The sequence below is a fragment of the Papilio machaon genome, chromosome 15 (assembly GCF_912999745.1).
Source record: "Papilio machaon chromosome 15, ilPapMach1.1, whole genome shotgun sequence".
NCBI classification, from domain to species: Eukaryota; Metazoa; Arthropoda; class Insecta; order Lepidoptera; family Papilionidae; genus Papilio; species Papilio machaon.
Genome location: NC_060000.1, coordinates 787,569 through 804,015, shown reverse-complemented (window position 1 = coordinate 804,015; position 16,447 = coordinate 787,569). Strand labels below are relative to the sequence as shown.

Genomic DNA, 16,447 nt, shown 5'->3' with positions numbered 1-16,447 from the left:
ATCCTTGTATATATTGAAATGATGCGAGTGTATTTGCCATACCCAGTTTCAATATTTTAAACACGTACAAAGAAACACTACTTTCTGAACGAAATCGTGATTATAATGCAATCAAAAACCAATCCGAAACATCTAAACTCGCGAGTTGATAAGAAAAATAATACTGACCGTAAAAATCCGCTCACTTGTCGCTACACTACCTGAGTTACAAACATTCCAAAAATTCACTTAAAAAAAAAACAATAACCATCTTTTACACAAAAAAATCAACTGTTGTGCACACAAAACACTTACACACAGACAAACACAGCACTCGCGAAAATTGTTAAATATATCAATGTTTTTTTTTTTCACGAAAGTTATCACGCGACTTCAATAAGTGCGCGACACAACCAACTCACATGAGCGTCCGTCTAAAACTGACGCGCGTGCAAGAGCGAGAAAAATAACTAAAACGAAGTAATACCAAAAGCTATAAGTGTGAAAGAGAGGTGTGAAATTGAAGAATGGAGTTAGCGGAATCGCGCCGCCGTGACCGAGAATGACCACATGGCCACGCATTTTGTTTAGTGCGACGATTGCACAAATTGAGAGTTGGCGCGTTTTTGTTAACAGCCACGTGTTTTAAATTTGTTTTTAAAATAACTTTATAGCTTAGTGGAGTGGTCTTTTTGTTTATACCAGCACTCAATGCTTTAATGATCGTTAAGTAAATGTTGGAAACAATAAAACTTTTTGTGTAGGTAGCTATTCTGTACAGAAAATGTTTTGAATTAGAAATTTCTATTATTGCACAGACAATTACAATTATTTTTAAGTTAACCGTTTTAAAATATTGTTTCATTTTGCTTACATTTGATTTAATTACAGGTAGATTTTTAATAACATCAAAAACTAACTTAAAAAATTCTCGAATGTTTAATTTTTCAACATTCTTAATTAAACCAACTAAAACGACATTTAAAATGAATGACTTCTTTAGCTGTGTAAATTAATATTATTTCTTAGTGCTTTTGAATAATCTAATCATAATAACGCAATACTTGTTTTAAAAATGCATTCTCCATTAGTATCATAATTAAATGGCAATATTACTTTATTAAGCAATCAGTGTTGCCCGCTGTAGCGATCCTATTGCCTGTTTGGCTTACGAATAAGTAAAATGAGGTCAAAACACCGAGAGCTGCATAAATTTTGTATTTTGTCGCTCCTTTTGTTGGCACATTACTTACCTCTTTTATTAAAAAAATGCAAATTAAATGGACTTCTCCGTGGCACAGTTACATATTGAAGAAACTGTCAACTTAAGTACAGCATTGCTGACTTTTTAGTGTGAATATGAGTAAAAACCGTATAGATTAAAAAAAATCCAAAATAGAATTTAGGATGTTACTGGAATTCATACAAGTTGATAAATTTATCTAATCAAATTATTTTTAATTCTTTTTTTAAATACTATCTACTCGTATATCTCGTCAGTACAGTGAATCTTCAAATGAAAAAAAAAAACTTGAGAGGTGTCAAGGGACACCCGGATGGAACGAAGTTCCTTTCGATTAATTAGTGAAGGAACCAATGTTTATTCTATGAATAAAAAACTTAAGTCTTCACAAGAAGTACATTTTATTTCTATGAATTTTCGTTATATATTGTCACGTCGTTGCCATGGTGAAGGTTGACTCATTCGTCGTTAACATACTTACTATAGCAAAAAGTGTCGTGATAACTTTTCGTAAGAATTTTTTCCGTCTAGCCCCCTTTCACAACGCGCGATAAGGAACTTCGTTCCAAAAACGAGATAGAACCAATAAGAAATTTAAACATTTTTATGTCAATATCTACACATATAAAAATTCGTATGTGGGTTGAATGGCAAAACGCGATGACGTCATGATTGACAAATTGATGACACGTGACTAGAGAAAAACCTTCGTACACGTAGGAAGTAAAAACGAGAAAAATGAAAAGATTTACGCAGTCGTCGAGACGAATTTTGATGTTTTCTATGAAGAATGTCTTAGCAATTCGCTTATTATTTGTTAGACATTGTTTTAAATTGTATATTAGACAAATCGATGAGTTCTGTATAAGGGCCAAAGTAACAAATAGATGATTTTTACTTTTATGTTAAAAGCTACGTCTCAGTCTAGTTAATAATATGCTCTAAACACAAATACACATGTACAGATGTAAACATGTTTTTTTGCTAAATTAAAAGGGCTTTTGCGGCATCTTTTCCTACATGGTTTATAACTTTTTGAGCCTCTCCTGCAAATTTGTTAATTTGCACATTGGCTCTAATTCATAGGAGCCATCTAAATGTAATGTTGTGTTATTTTTAAAAATAAGATATTCATATTACAGAAACATTTAAGTAAAAATATTTGTTAACGTAAAATATTTAACTTGTTACGTCTGTATATTTCTAAATCTTAACACTCACTATTCAGCATCACATTAACTAAACTACATCTATAGTAATGTTATAAAGATAAAAGATTTGATTGTATCTAGGTTCGCATTGAATAGGCTCCGAAATTACAGAATATAATAAAAAAAAACTTTCATAATTGGCAAGTGACACTATCCCTAGCTGACATAGGCTATATTAATTACTAGTTTTTTTTTTTTTTAATTCCGCACGGACGAAGTCTCAGGCAACTAGTCAACTACATGATGAAAAAACTTCAAAATACACATAAATAGGTAAGAAGAATCCCGCGTAATGTACGTAATTCTTCTACTCGAGGTGTGTCTGAAAAAATGGACAAGATTTTTTTAAAAGGGCGGCAAGGGCTTGCGGAAACGCGGGAAAAACTTTCACGGTGAGTTTTTATTTCGCGGCCGCTTTGCTCTGGAGTGTGGCTCGAGGATGCCCTTTATCTACCGGTTATGGTTGCTCTGACCTGTCGCTAGGGTGCACCCTGTATGAACATTGTAAGGAAAATCCTTAACTATAGAAATTATCCCAATTTATGTAAGGTCAGCGCAACAGATTTCTATCCTCCAGTCCTTTGTATCTTCAGTACACTTTTTAATTTAGTTAACTTCACGCAATCGACATCTAATTTTCTACTACTACTCAATCACTTCCTCCTCCTTTGAAACGTGGCACTCTTTCCTTTATAACATACCGATAACGTTTTACCCTTTTACTAAAATTCTACAATTGCATACCTCATTGCAACGGCAGAACTATTTTTGTTAATAAAACGAGTTTACTGAAATGAGGTCTACATTATCTGGAAAACATGAGGACTCGTGTATTTTTTATCTCTTTCTAACTCCTAGTTTCGTTTTAAACAATACGCATTCGCTTTACGAGGAAGGTTTTTGTCTTCCTTAAAAATGCCACTAATTAACCGAGATTCCCAGTACTTTCCACGAATAATGGTTAACCTACATGCGGCGCGTACAATTTTTCGTTGGGAAATCCAGATTGAAAGCGTAAAGCACTTAAATGTCAGCTTAGTTTTGTCGCGCGTGAATTGTAAAATGCAGGCAATTTTCGTCTTTGCTTGTTACAAACTAACTATGAAAATAATTACGTATATTGTAACTGCACACTATTAGTATATTAGAAGAAGTCTGAAAGTACATCCAGTTGTAGAAAAATTGAGAAAAGGTTAACGCGGTATGGGCTTGTATGACGAGAGAAGAATCGTATGTTTTTTTTCTTTTTTTGTGACTGAGTAGTCACTGTTTGCCTTAAAGAGGCATTTACAGTTTCACCGGGCTTGAGGTGGCCGGGCGCAGATGGCGCTTAGCCTAAACCTCTCTGAAGAATAATGAAGTAACAGCCCAAGACGAGACTCCCTCAGGAGCCTCGTCTCGGGCTGTTACTTCATTATTATTACCGGGTTGGGAGGTCACCGAGCTCTTAGATCGCTTCAAGAAGAATCGTATGTGGAAAGAGGAACTTTAAGTATGAGTGTGGGGGTACACCTGTAGAGGTAAGCCTAAGAAGAGATGGACGGAGTGTGTGGAAGGTGACATGATTAAGAAAAGAGTGATGACTGAGATGGCAGAAGATAGGTTAATATGGAGGACGAAAACTGGTGCACCGAATCATGTACTGTGACCCAGTAACTGCACAGACTATATATACCACTATTACATGTTTTATTTATATATGATGGTTATTAATACACAAGTCCAATGAAAATATTCTAAGAAAAATTCCAAAGCCAAAATATTTATAATTTACAGATTTTAGCCTACAATGTGAGGGTTTTTTTTTGTTTTTACCACCGCTGAGGTAATTCAGAAAATTATAAAGTAGATACTTTGTTAGAAAATATTGTGATTCTGCCAATATTAGCAAAACATTTACAAAAATTAAAGTAACCAGGAAAATTCATCACATCTTTCGGTAGTACACGCTCTTCCTTTTAGCAGCTTATGTAGGGTTCTTAATAGGCAACAACGCTAATTCTCTTAAAACAGCGTTGTGTTGAGCTCAAAAGAACAATGTCCAACTAACGTCAAAGGCGCCTGCCTTGCTATAACAAAGACCTGGCCACTTGAGTTTTCTGAATTCAGTTTTCGTCATGGATGGAAGTGATAAGCGACAGCGATTTATTAGTTGACAGTTAATTCTGCGCATCAGGTATTAAGAATATTAATGTTTAATAAAAAAAAATAGTTAAGTATTACAATGTTTTTGTGCACATAAATTATAGGAATAAGCTTATGAATTTCTACCAGTCCAGATATGCACAAATTCCTATACTATATGTTAATTTGAGATTGTAGAATTTAGCGTTTTCACTAACATTTACTGTTCTGCATAAACTCACAAAATTGATTAAGTTTTTAATTAAACATTAAAAAAACATTTAACATTCACACAGACGATTAGTGCATTTAGATCAAAATCGCCACCTCCTACGAACATAGTCACAGCCTAGCGCACCGTGTAGTGGTGAGCTTTTTGCTTCGGCTTTTGAGCGTTACTTGACTCTGAGAGGCGGCAGGTTTTAGCGTTTGCTCCCATAGTACGCTGCGAATGCATTAGGTGACTTAAATGGCGTCATTGTTTCACGCACCAGGTATGATGGAGATCCAAGGTGTTTTTAACGATACTACGAATGAAAGAATAGATTTACTACTCTTTGATAGGTGGCTACTTAATCTTTGAATGCTTGGAATAAAAGATTTGTTAGCTACGAATATAGTGACCACACTTTTTTAGATTGTTCTTGGACAATTACATATTTTATAATGTTAGTTACATGAACAATAATACAATATTTTAAAAATTATAGTAGGTATAGTAGGTGTAGTAGCAGGCTATTAAATTTTAGGTGCCTTGATATAATATTATTCGAATTGTAGTACTTATTTTTTCATTTCCTAATAGCATTGTGACCAAACTAGCTGTCGCTTGTGACTCCGTCTGCTCGAATTAAAAAAAAACGTTATAAGTAGAATATGTGTTCTTCCAGACTATGTTCTACATCTGTGCCAAATTTCTTCAAGAACTGTTTAGTCGGTCTGAAGACACCTTCAAACAAACATCCATCCATCTATCTAAACTACTATTAGTAATTTTCTACAAAAACGATTACCGTATTGTTTTATGATCGAGGAACTTATGTTTTATTCGCAACTTAAGTGCGCTACGAAACATTCGTAGAACACAAAATAAACAGCGGTGGCACGGTAAAGGAAAAAAGGAAAAGTTGTGCAATAAACGGCACTTTGTTCATAAATTACTTGTGACCCGAAGCGGACGCAACTTGCCCGAAGGAAGCCATTCCGAAACAAACCAACTGCGGGTATCGAAGCTTTTTCTAAAAAGAAAAATCTCTTCATTGCGTACGCTTTCAAACGAAGAGTGTGCAAAGGTTAAGATTTAAGGAACTCGAACGAGCAGAGTAAAAAAACTTAGTAGCCTATGTGTTCATCCAGACTATGTTCTACATCTGTGCCAAATTTCATTGAAGTATTTTTTACGCATAATTAAGAGTTAGGTAAAAGCATGACATAATCATTACGTAATCAAATCCCATTCGTTACAAAGAATAGAGAATTTACAAAATAGAAGAAATTATAGATGTCCTGTAAATTATTTTAATTGTTAGTATTTTTATTTAAAGTTAACTTCCCACAGATATAAACTCTTCTTTATAATTTCGATTACTTAATTCGATAATTACCAAACAAATTAACAGCATATTAATTGCGGTAACTACACAATTAGAGTAGATAAGGTAAAAGTGAAGCTTATATTGAACAGTAGCTTGCTTCAAGTGCGTATATACAGCAGCGCTCGAGGGCTTTGCAGCGCTGTAGCGGACATTGGCGCATTAGCCATAGAAATAAGAAATTTTAGATAGAACCACTACAATACAGTCAATTTATAAATAGACAGAACAGAAATACCTTACTACAAATCTAGTCTGAAATGTTACAGCTCTGTAGGTGGCAAACGAGCAAACCTCCACTTGAATACGCATAAAAAACTAAGCGACTGCAAATCCGTTGCCTACCTTTAATCGACAGATGAGGAGACGCACAGAAAGCGGATATACCCTCTTGCTATCCATCAATTCCACTTCCCTCCCCCATCCTCTCCTTATAAGAAAAGGGTTGGAAGGGAACGTGCTAAAATTAGGCCTCTGGCACGCAAATTACTGTTTATTTATTAAAAAAGCGAAAGAGGCCTTTACAAATCTTGATTACTACAAATATTCTTTAGATATAGTTAAAATTTTTCTATAATTAAGATTGACTCAATCGTATCAAAAATTCTTCTTTTTTTGTTAATAAGAAAAACAGTTTCCTACAACAATTTTTTTATTTTTTTATAATACTATTTTGACTTGGTCTGTCTATGACTTTTATAGCAACTAATTTATTTCCATTTATATAAACAGGACGCCTTGTACTTTCTATTTCTGTTTGTTCTGTATGCGGTTGCAATCGATATCGCCATTTTTTAACTGCTCCTTTTTTAGTTTTGTGTTAAGATAATTAGGCTCCTTGCCAGTGCTGTGGCGTACGCAGAAAATTATGACAATTTCCTTTTTCTGTAATTAAAGTTAGAGAGAAAAACTTAGTCCTTATGCCACCATAATAATTGTAACTAAGATCAACGTTAGAACTTGTCTTTCCTCAATTTACTTTTATTAATTGACTTCTGGCTTCTACACTATACAGACGAAATACATGCATTTTTGTATGTTTGTAACATAAAAACTCCAAAACTATCTGGCCGATTTTAAATAATTTTAGGCGGTTCGTTGCTCATTTGCCCCCTTCTCTTATAAAAAAAATATGTATTTCTATGTTTCAAGTCAAATACTGAATAACACTGCAATTAACCGAATGCAAGTCTCCGTTCTTTTTTCAAAATCGCATTCAGATTTTCACTATTCTAAAGTCTCTATTTAGTGTAAATCGTGTTAAGGAAATAAGTTTATTAGTTCAACTTTATTATGAAATGCAAAAAATGGAGTAATAAAATTTTGTTTTGAACAAAAGAATTGTTTTGCGAGGGAAATGCATTAAATCACCGCATCGCTGAGGTCACTTCGGTACTATTGCTTAATGAAATTGGCGGTAACTTGTTAGTGAACTTGCTTAATGAAATTGCCAACAAACTGTTGGTGCTCTCGTTTGTTGGTTGTTGGTGCCGTAATTGAATTACCAATAATAAGTTATTAAAAGCTCGACGAGATTTTCAATTCCAGTTTTCTGGCTTTACAATAACGTTAAAAATCAAACTTTTTTTTACTGTAGATTGACGATTTTACATTCGTACTAGAACTATTTTTTTTAATCATTGCTAATAGCTTTATATATTTACTTCAATAGTGAACAACAATAATTTATGAAGCTTTACTTTGATTCAAATGAATTGAAAAATAAATTTCATAATTAATACTTTAATTTTTTTTAAATTAAAAACACGTTATTAATTAGTATTTAATTAAGAACCAATAGTTAATTATCAAGCAATAAAAGCTTGTAATTAAATTAAAATATATTTTAGCACATATTTCTCTGTTTGCCATTTTTGCTATTTTTCCTTTATATGAAGCACTAACTGTCGCCCGCTACTCCGTCCGCGCGGAATTTAAAAAAAACTTAATAAATAGCCTATGTGTTCTTCCAGATCATGTTCTACATCTGTGCCAAATTTCATCTAGATCCGTTGAGACGTTCCGGAGATACCTTCAAACAAACATCCATCCTTCCAAACATTTGCATTTATAATATTAGTAAGACAACTTTCAGGCAATTTCCATAACAAGTGTACCGGTTCATTAACTTATTCATTAGACATAATTATAGCGAGACGATTTATCAAATGGTACCCCAGGTGGGTTTTCAGACCCTATAATAAATTGGTGCGGACAACTCGGGGTCCTAATTACAATGTTCGATCGGCCTGCAGTGTTAAATGTTTGTAGCACGCGTAACACATGGCGGGGTTTGTGTTTGAAAAAATAGGGTAAGGACGTTTGTGGTTGACGTACAGATAGAAAAACATACAGTCGAATTAAGAATCTCCTCCTTTTTGAAGTCGGTTAAAAATGGGATTTATATTTTCTTACATTGTTTTGAAAAGTTTTTTTAAGCCGTTAGATGTTATTAGACATTTTAAATTCCGAAAAACTCATATTTTTCCCTTCGTTTCTGTCAATATTCAAACTCGGAGAAGTTTTTGCGTTATATTTTTTATTTGGCATTTCATCAATCTGATAGTTTCTTGTCTGATGTCGGCATCTCTTTATGCCATTATTACTTTCCCAACAGCAGTTACCAGAGATTTCAAAATCTTATATGTAATAGTAAAGTAGATAATCTATTTTTATCCGATATTTACCATAAAGTTTAAATTCAATTGCTTCCATTATCAATTATTTACGTGTCTTGTAAACGTGCAAGGGAGGCGCACGCACATACAAACAAAAACAAAAATAGCTCGGGACAATCGTCATGTGGACGCATTAGCTATCCGAGTCAATACTGTATTTAGAACAAACATTAGACAAAGACGTTTGTTTGGGGATTAAATTTAGAAATATTTAGATATGTTTAACATACGATAATGATCGTAGTCACTTAAACTTGTTAAAGGGTCAATAGAACGAACAAAAATTAAATATCATTATTCAATATAGCTTTTATCCGAGAGGAATATAAAAAAAGCTTAGTGAGTAGCCTATGTCTTCTTCCAGACTATGTTCTACATCTGTACCAAATTTCATCGAAATCCGATAAGCCATTTTGGAGATACGTAGTAACAAATATCCATCTATCCATACAAATTTCGGTATTTATAATATTAGTAAGTTATGTACATGAGTGGGAATTTGATGTGATGCATAATCTGGATTTGCATTTGTAAACGATGGAACTTTATTCCTTAATCTTGTTTTTAAGTTAGAAATTATACTTTATGGAAAGAGATTAAAGTTATAACACAATTCGCATAATGTTCTTACCCAAAAAAAGTTAAGCTGATATGTAAGAATTTTGATTTGTGTGTCAATTAAAAATGATTTATTAGAACGCTCTGTTACCAATGTTCTAAACAAATCAATACAAAGTTCTCACAATAAAAATAGTTCAATAGAAGAGTATTAGAAATTAATCGTGCGCCCTTACGCCGGCACAATTAGGGGTGAACACAAAGAAGTGCCACGTGCCGGCAACGCGCCTTGTTTGTGTTTGTTTGTTTGCATGTCACTCGACGTGACGTTGATGTCATTATTTGCCAATACGATATAATGGCGTTTTTTACGCCTGTGGCTCTAGTTTAAATTTACAAATATTTCCTTTAGTTTGACAAACTATTTGGAGTGCTTATTTTATTTGAGGGCAATAGAACGTAAGGAATTTACAACACACCGTAGGTTTCCGCTGGCGAAATGTTTAAGATATTGTTCATTCAGTTGTTTTGGATAGTATGACAGAAAAAGTTTTTTTTTATGTTATAAGGCGGTTAACGAGTAAGCGGTCACCCGAATTCGTCGAAATAACAAAGCGACCTCTGCAAATAGAGTTAGTAATTACAGATGCGTTGCCTACTTTTAATCGATGAAGAAAGGGAAAGGAAGAGAATATTTCCCCTACCTATCCATCCCTCTTTTATAAAATCCACATCCCATTGCCATCCTTTTCTTATAAGAAAAAGTTGGAAAGGGAAAGAGGACTAAAATTAGGCTTTCCGGTACACACACACGTAGAATTGCTTCCACTTCACTCCTGTCTTCTGTCTGGTCGTGGTATTTCACCAGTCGAGCTGGTTAATTCGTGCAATAGATGTTATATCCGAAGTACGAAGTTTCAGCCATTAATTACCAAGGTTAGAATTATTTACCTAATTGTTTTTAATTTAGGGCAGTAGTTTTCGATTTGTTTATGTTTGTAAAATGCAGTAACTATGCTTACCCTGTTTGCATAATGCAGTCTTGTTACTTGTCGGGGTGTTAATGCATCTTACGCCCTCTACATCCTCTCCCCCCGCGGGGCAAGTGAATACGTAGGGATTAGCACCTCTTAGAGGGAATTGATAATACTGTCGTGTGTACAGATTAATTGTGATACGAATAATAATGGGTTTGTTACATTCAATCTAGTTTGTGATATTAGATTGAAGCAGTGAATTTTTACTACCAAAAATATATCGGCATCCCTTTCTTTCTAATTGATAAACATGAGATAACAATATATTATTGCTTAGGGTTTTTTTTTGTATAGCAATATGATTTTCTGCAGTTGAAGAAGTACAAATATAATTAATATAAAAATCCAACTGTGCAGACGAAACATGAATTCTCTTTAAGCATTTCATAATCTACTAGCTGTCGCCTGCGGCTCTGTCCGCGCAGAAAAAAACTTAATAATCAGAGTAGATTATGCGTTCGTCCAATATATATACTATACTAGTTGTCGCTCGGGACTCCGTCTGCATGGAATTTAATAAAAAACGTAATAAGTAGCCTATGTGTTCTTCCAGAGTATGTTTTACATCCGTTCCAAATTTCTTCAAGATCCGTTCCGGAGATGGAGATACCTTCAAACAAACATCCATCCATCCATCTAAACATTCGCATTTATAATATTAGTAAGACACTAGCTGTCGCCCGCGACTCCGTCCGCGCGCAGTTAAAAAAGAAAAAAAATGAAAAATAGATGTTGGTCGATTCTCAGACCTACTGAATATGCTCACAAAATTTCATGAGAATCGGTCAAGCCGTTTCGGAGAGTACGGGAACGAAAACTGTGACACGAGAATTTTATATATTAGATGTACCAAATTGCAGCCATACCTATGCAACCGTCTGGTGATATCTTCTAATAAACGTCCATCCATCCATATGTCCTTACAATCGCATTTATAATATTAGTAAGAACATTTTTAAGGGCCGTTGCACAAGAATGTGGTCAGTAATTTAACACCTTAAATAGTGTGAATACTTAGTTAAATGTTGGTTAATTAAAGGACCACACTTGGTAGTTTATCGTCGATCAAGTAATGTCCACGTGTTGCGTGCTGCCCGCGCCCCGACCCCGTGAGGTGAATATGTTAACATTAGCAATATATCATACAGGGTGACCACACGACTGCAAAATTTCTATTTAATGTTATTTATTCGATGTAATGTAAAAATGACTACTACTCATGCATGTTAATTATTATCGTTATTTATTTATTAATTATGGGATTAGAATAAAGTCCCACAAAACTATATATGTCCTCTTTCCACCCTTTTCTTATTTGGAAAGGATTATTTTGCGGAAGAGGGGACGCATAGGAAGGGGAAATATCCTCTTTTTGTGCGTCTCCTTCTCCGTTGATTAAAGGTAGGCAACGCATCTGCATTTGCGGATGTCTATGGGCAACGGTCGCCTCACTATTGCGGCGAATCCAGGTGGTCGTTTGCTCGTTTGCCACCTTACGATATAAAAACTTTTACAATGACAGTTACATGTAAATTTAATGTATGTTGAAGTTCATAGTAAAAAGGAATATGTAATTTGATAGCATCATGGTCACCCTAATCAATAATCCATACGCGTTTCTATGTAACTTTATCAAAGTTTGAATCGATGGTCGGTTGCGATAACGCCCTAACTGCAATATCGATCTGTCTCGCTCATATTAATATCGTTCATGTCCAGGGATCAGAATACAAAAGTAGACATTCCGTCCCACAGCGGCGTCGTGTGTTCACAAACAAAGGAACGCATCAAGCAAATGTAATTTTGGTAATGTATGTGGAAAGTACACTTTATTAACGTGTGGGTTTCCACTGAAGCAACTGTACAAAAACTAATTGTTATTTTCTGTTGCTTTAAACAAAGGAAGGTTAAAATATACCACGGTAATATTTTATTTTTAAATTTGAACAAGTCAGTTTAACGTTGGCTGAAAAGTTATTACTAAATTGTGTTAACTTCCACACTTGTCAAAAAGTAATTCTAATAAAAATTTACTTCAGCCCCTTTACTTGGATCTACCAAAGAGTACCTATTTATATGAAATCTTTCTTATGTTGAATAATGTAATTTCTTGCTAGCTTTAACTTTACAACTCAACCTCTTCCTAAGATACATAAAAACATACGAATACATATATGTGTCATACAGAATAACGATATATATGTAAATATGTACTGATTAAATGTCCGTAACGCAGTATATTAACGAGTGCAGTGGGTCGTGCGGCAGGCGACGGGCGACTAGCGAGGGGTTCGATTCCGGCACGTGCGGTCACAGCTGACGCGTGGGGTGAGAGTTTTTTTTTTACAATTAAAATGAGTAATTGGAATGAGTTGTTTTGGCTTTTAATCATAAAGTTAATAATGATAATTTACGATACTTTAGTTCATATTTATTTAAGTTACTTTAAATTAATGTTTAGCGTCTTTCTAATTTAGTAAGCAGCACCATACAGAGCGTCGGTGGCTCAGGGGTTAAGCACTTGACTTGCAATCTGCAGGTCCTTGGTTCGAATCCCGCCATGTACCAATGTGTTTTTCGATTTTCTATTTACATATGTACATTTATCCGAGGTTCTTACGGTGAAGGAAAACATCGTGATGCAACCTGCACATATCTGACCAACCAACCCGCACTGTGCCAGCGTGGTTGACTATGGCCTAGTCACCCCTAACTTGGGGTAGGCTCCGAGCCCTTCAGTGGGGACGTATAGTAAGCTGATGATGATGATGATGAAGCAGTCTCGAGATTACAGTTTCAAAATTCATTTTAAAAGATAAAGATTACTACTGAATTCGATTTTAAATTTTTCATTTCGTTTTGCGTATCTCTCTCAATGATAATAAGTTAAGCATTGGACATAATACTAGACTTATAAAAGGTAAAAGTCCTACTGTCCATTATATTAATACCAATCTTAAGAAGCTTTTACCTTTCACTTAACAGGTAGCTAAACAATTCACTTGGAATCCTTACGTCTTACGAAGTATAAGTAATTGCTTGAGAATAATCTAGTTTTTACCGCTGATACTACGTATAGCTACAGCGTAGACATTGCGGAATGTTGAATTGACGATGTGCGTAGGGTTGCCATTTCTTCAGATTTGCATATAATGTGATAACATAACTAGCCCAGTTAGAAAGGCGCTGGTATTACAGTTATTCCTAAAATATCAAATGACAAGATATCTCCAGTCCGACAAGAATATTGTAATATTTTTTTGACACTGACAGGGGGAGCTAATGAGCTATTGGAATTTGGTATAATTTTTGTCCACCGGGTCAAATAAGTTGGTTGGTTTAGAAGTACCTAGATCACTAAGGATTAAAGTGCAGGTTCAGTTTTTTTTCTTCACCGCTGTATGGTTTTTATTTTATGTTGGTAGCCCTGCACTCGCGGTATTGCCGGGGAACAGGCGCCTATGTGATTAGTTTCTCCCGCGGCGCCGGCTGTCACTGATCTTCATTTCCAATCATGGTCATACTGTATATACTTACTTGCAAAAATAATAAGCACAGGACATCACACAGTAAGGTATAATTCTGTAATACTTTGATAAATCTCTAAATATTTCCTTATTTAACTAGATTTATATTGGTTCAATTTTGAAAATAATCTTGAAAAAAAAACTTGTATCTTGAAAATCTCGAAGTGTAATAACTAAATTATATAGAATACTATGTAAAATAAACATTAATACTCATATCAAAAGTGTGACGGTGTAACACGGCATATGGGCGATAAGCCCTCTCCCCAGCACAGCAGCGTTCGATATCGCCTTTTGTCACGGCTCACTTGCGCTTAATTACTTCATTAATTATACATTGCTTGTGAAAAGTTTTTACAACAAAAGGATTTCGTATATGCTGCCAACAGATGGCGCACTGCGATTTATAAGTTACATTGCTTTTTGACCCTATTTTTCTTAATAACTCACGAACTTGAAAAGGGCGATGTAATAGGTTGATCATATTTCATCTTTTACAATCTTTAATAGTTTTTGCCGTATACTTACTCCGGTGGTTGCGACCAGAAGTGAATGTTGGCCGCCGATTGCAGAGTCACTGCCGTCTGTTCTGCACTATCTCCTACCAATCGACTGCTCAGAGATGGTGTAGCTGATCGTGAGGGAAGCTACCATAAATATGGTCTTATTTCAAGTTTTCATAATTATTTTACATTTTTAGACTGTCTGTCTATACGGTTACGGTCCATGGATATACTTATTATGTTTTTCTAGTAATCAATCTGTCTGTTGCTCAGACAAATATAATAATGCAACTTTAATAAATACAAATACTGAACATTATAGGAATGCCTAGATCCCAGCAAAAGGTGCAGTTCTCAGCATAATCTAGCTTACGAGGCGCCGCGTCGCGAACATCAATAAATAATTAATTTTATCAAAATTAGATTTGTTTCACTTATGATATAAATTTTTTATAATAAAACAATATTTTATTTTATTTTAAAAGATGGCAAACAAGCAAACGACCACCTGAATTCGCCGAAATAGCGAGGCGACCGTTGCAGATGCGTTACCTACCTTTAACCAACGGAGAAGGGGACGCACAGAAAGAAGACATTTCCCCTTCCTATGCGTCCCCTCTTCCGCCAAATCTACTTCCCCTTCCCATCCTTTCCTAATAAGAAAAGGTTGGGAAAGGAAAGAGGACTAAAATTAGATAATAATCAAAAATCTATTAACAATGTATAAATGTTAAACAGAATTTTAGAGCTTTAATTCTTTTTTATTAAACAAAAACGAAATTATGCATATTCATTATCAGGAATGCAGAAAGGGACACAACTTACTTTATTAGTCAGTAAGTGTACAACATTTGTGGTTACAAGTGGAACAAATCAGTGGAAAAGGAAGGCGATATTAATAACGTACTCGTAACAGACAGACAGGCGATGCAGTAATAAGGAGAGCTTTGATGCGGAGACCAGATGCTGTGCGATCGTCATTGCGTATTGACTAACACGAGGAATTGGATTGTACTGAATGAGTCGTTTGTTATGCTTAACAGATAAACTCTAATCGAAGTAAATATTTGTGACATTAACAGCACGTACCTACCGTCCTACGTATTTGGTTACTATTGAATATATTAGACTTAGCATTTTCAAGTTATTTTACAAAGTTTTGTCACCTTATTGTGCTATTAAGTTGAAGCATAAAACCATTGAAAACTCCACAAACAAACATAAATATCCTTTGTGTTTTTTTATAACAATAATTTCTATACGAATAAGTATTTTCTACGGCTTCGAATCTATGAAGTATTGAGTCCTTAGATGGTCTCAAGTTCGTACAAAAGATCCTTAACCTATTTTCCGAGCAGAACATATGGGAGGCCTTAAAGGCCCATTGAAAGCTTGACCCTCACATATAGAATCCAATCGACCTCTTAAGAGATATTAAGTAAAACACTCCGTGATTTCGTTCATTCTTTTATTTTTCATTCATTCGAACTGAATGTACTTCATTAAGACATTATCTATATATATAAAAGAAAGTCGTGTTAGTTACACTATTTATAACTCAAGAACGGCTGAATCGATTTGACTGAAAATTGGTGGGCAGGTAGCTTAGAACCAGGAAATGGACATAGGATAATTTTTACCCCGTTTTCTATTTTTTTTTTATTCCGCGCGGACGGAGTCGCGGGAAAAAGCTAGTGTTCAATATAATGATTACGTAAATAATTTTTGAAATTAATTATTAAGGCAAAATCTACGGCTTACTTTGTGTTTACATAAAACATTTTAGATAAACATTTATAATTAAATTAATATACGCAATGGTTTAGTCTACATTAGTAGACATCACAAACATGTATTGTCCGAATTTCATATAAGTTCTGTACACTTCAAAGTGAATCGTGGATTCTGTGTGAATACATCAAACGACTTGTTTACATGCTACTGGGGAGTGCGGAGTTCACGGTCGGTTAGCTTCGAGGGTCTGTTGGTCTGCGA

The 16,447-nt window shown here is 34.7% G+C and overlaps 1 protein-coding gene across 1 annotated transcript in view; it reads right to left on the bottom strand.

Moving 5' to 3' along the window:
• LOC106718364 (protein Dok-7) overlaps positions 1–402 on the bottom strand; it is a 131,365-nt gene extending 130,963 nt beyond the window's left edge. Inside the window, exon 1 of the mRNA XM_045681153.1 lies at positions 169–402. The gene's annotated coding sequence lies outside the window, so the exon portion shown is untranslated. The remainder of the gene's footprint in view (positions 1–168) is intronic.
• Between the last annotated feature and the right edge of the window lie 16,045 nt (positions 403–16,447).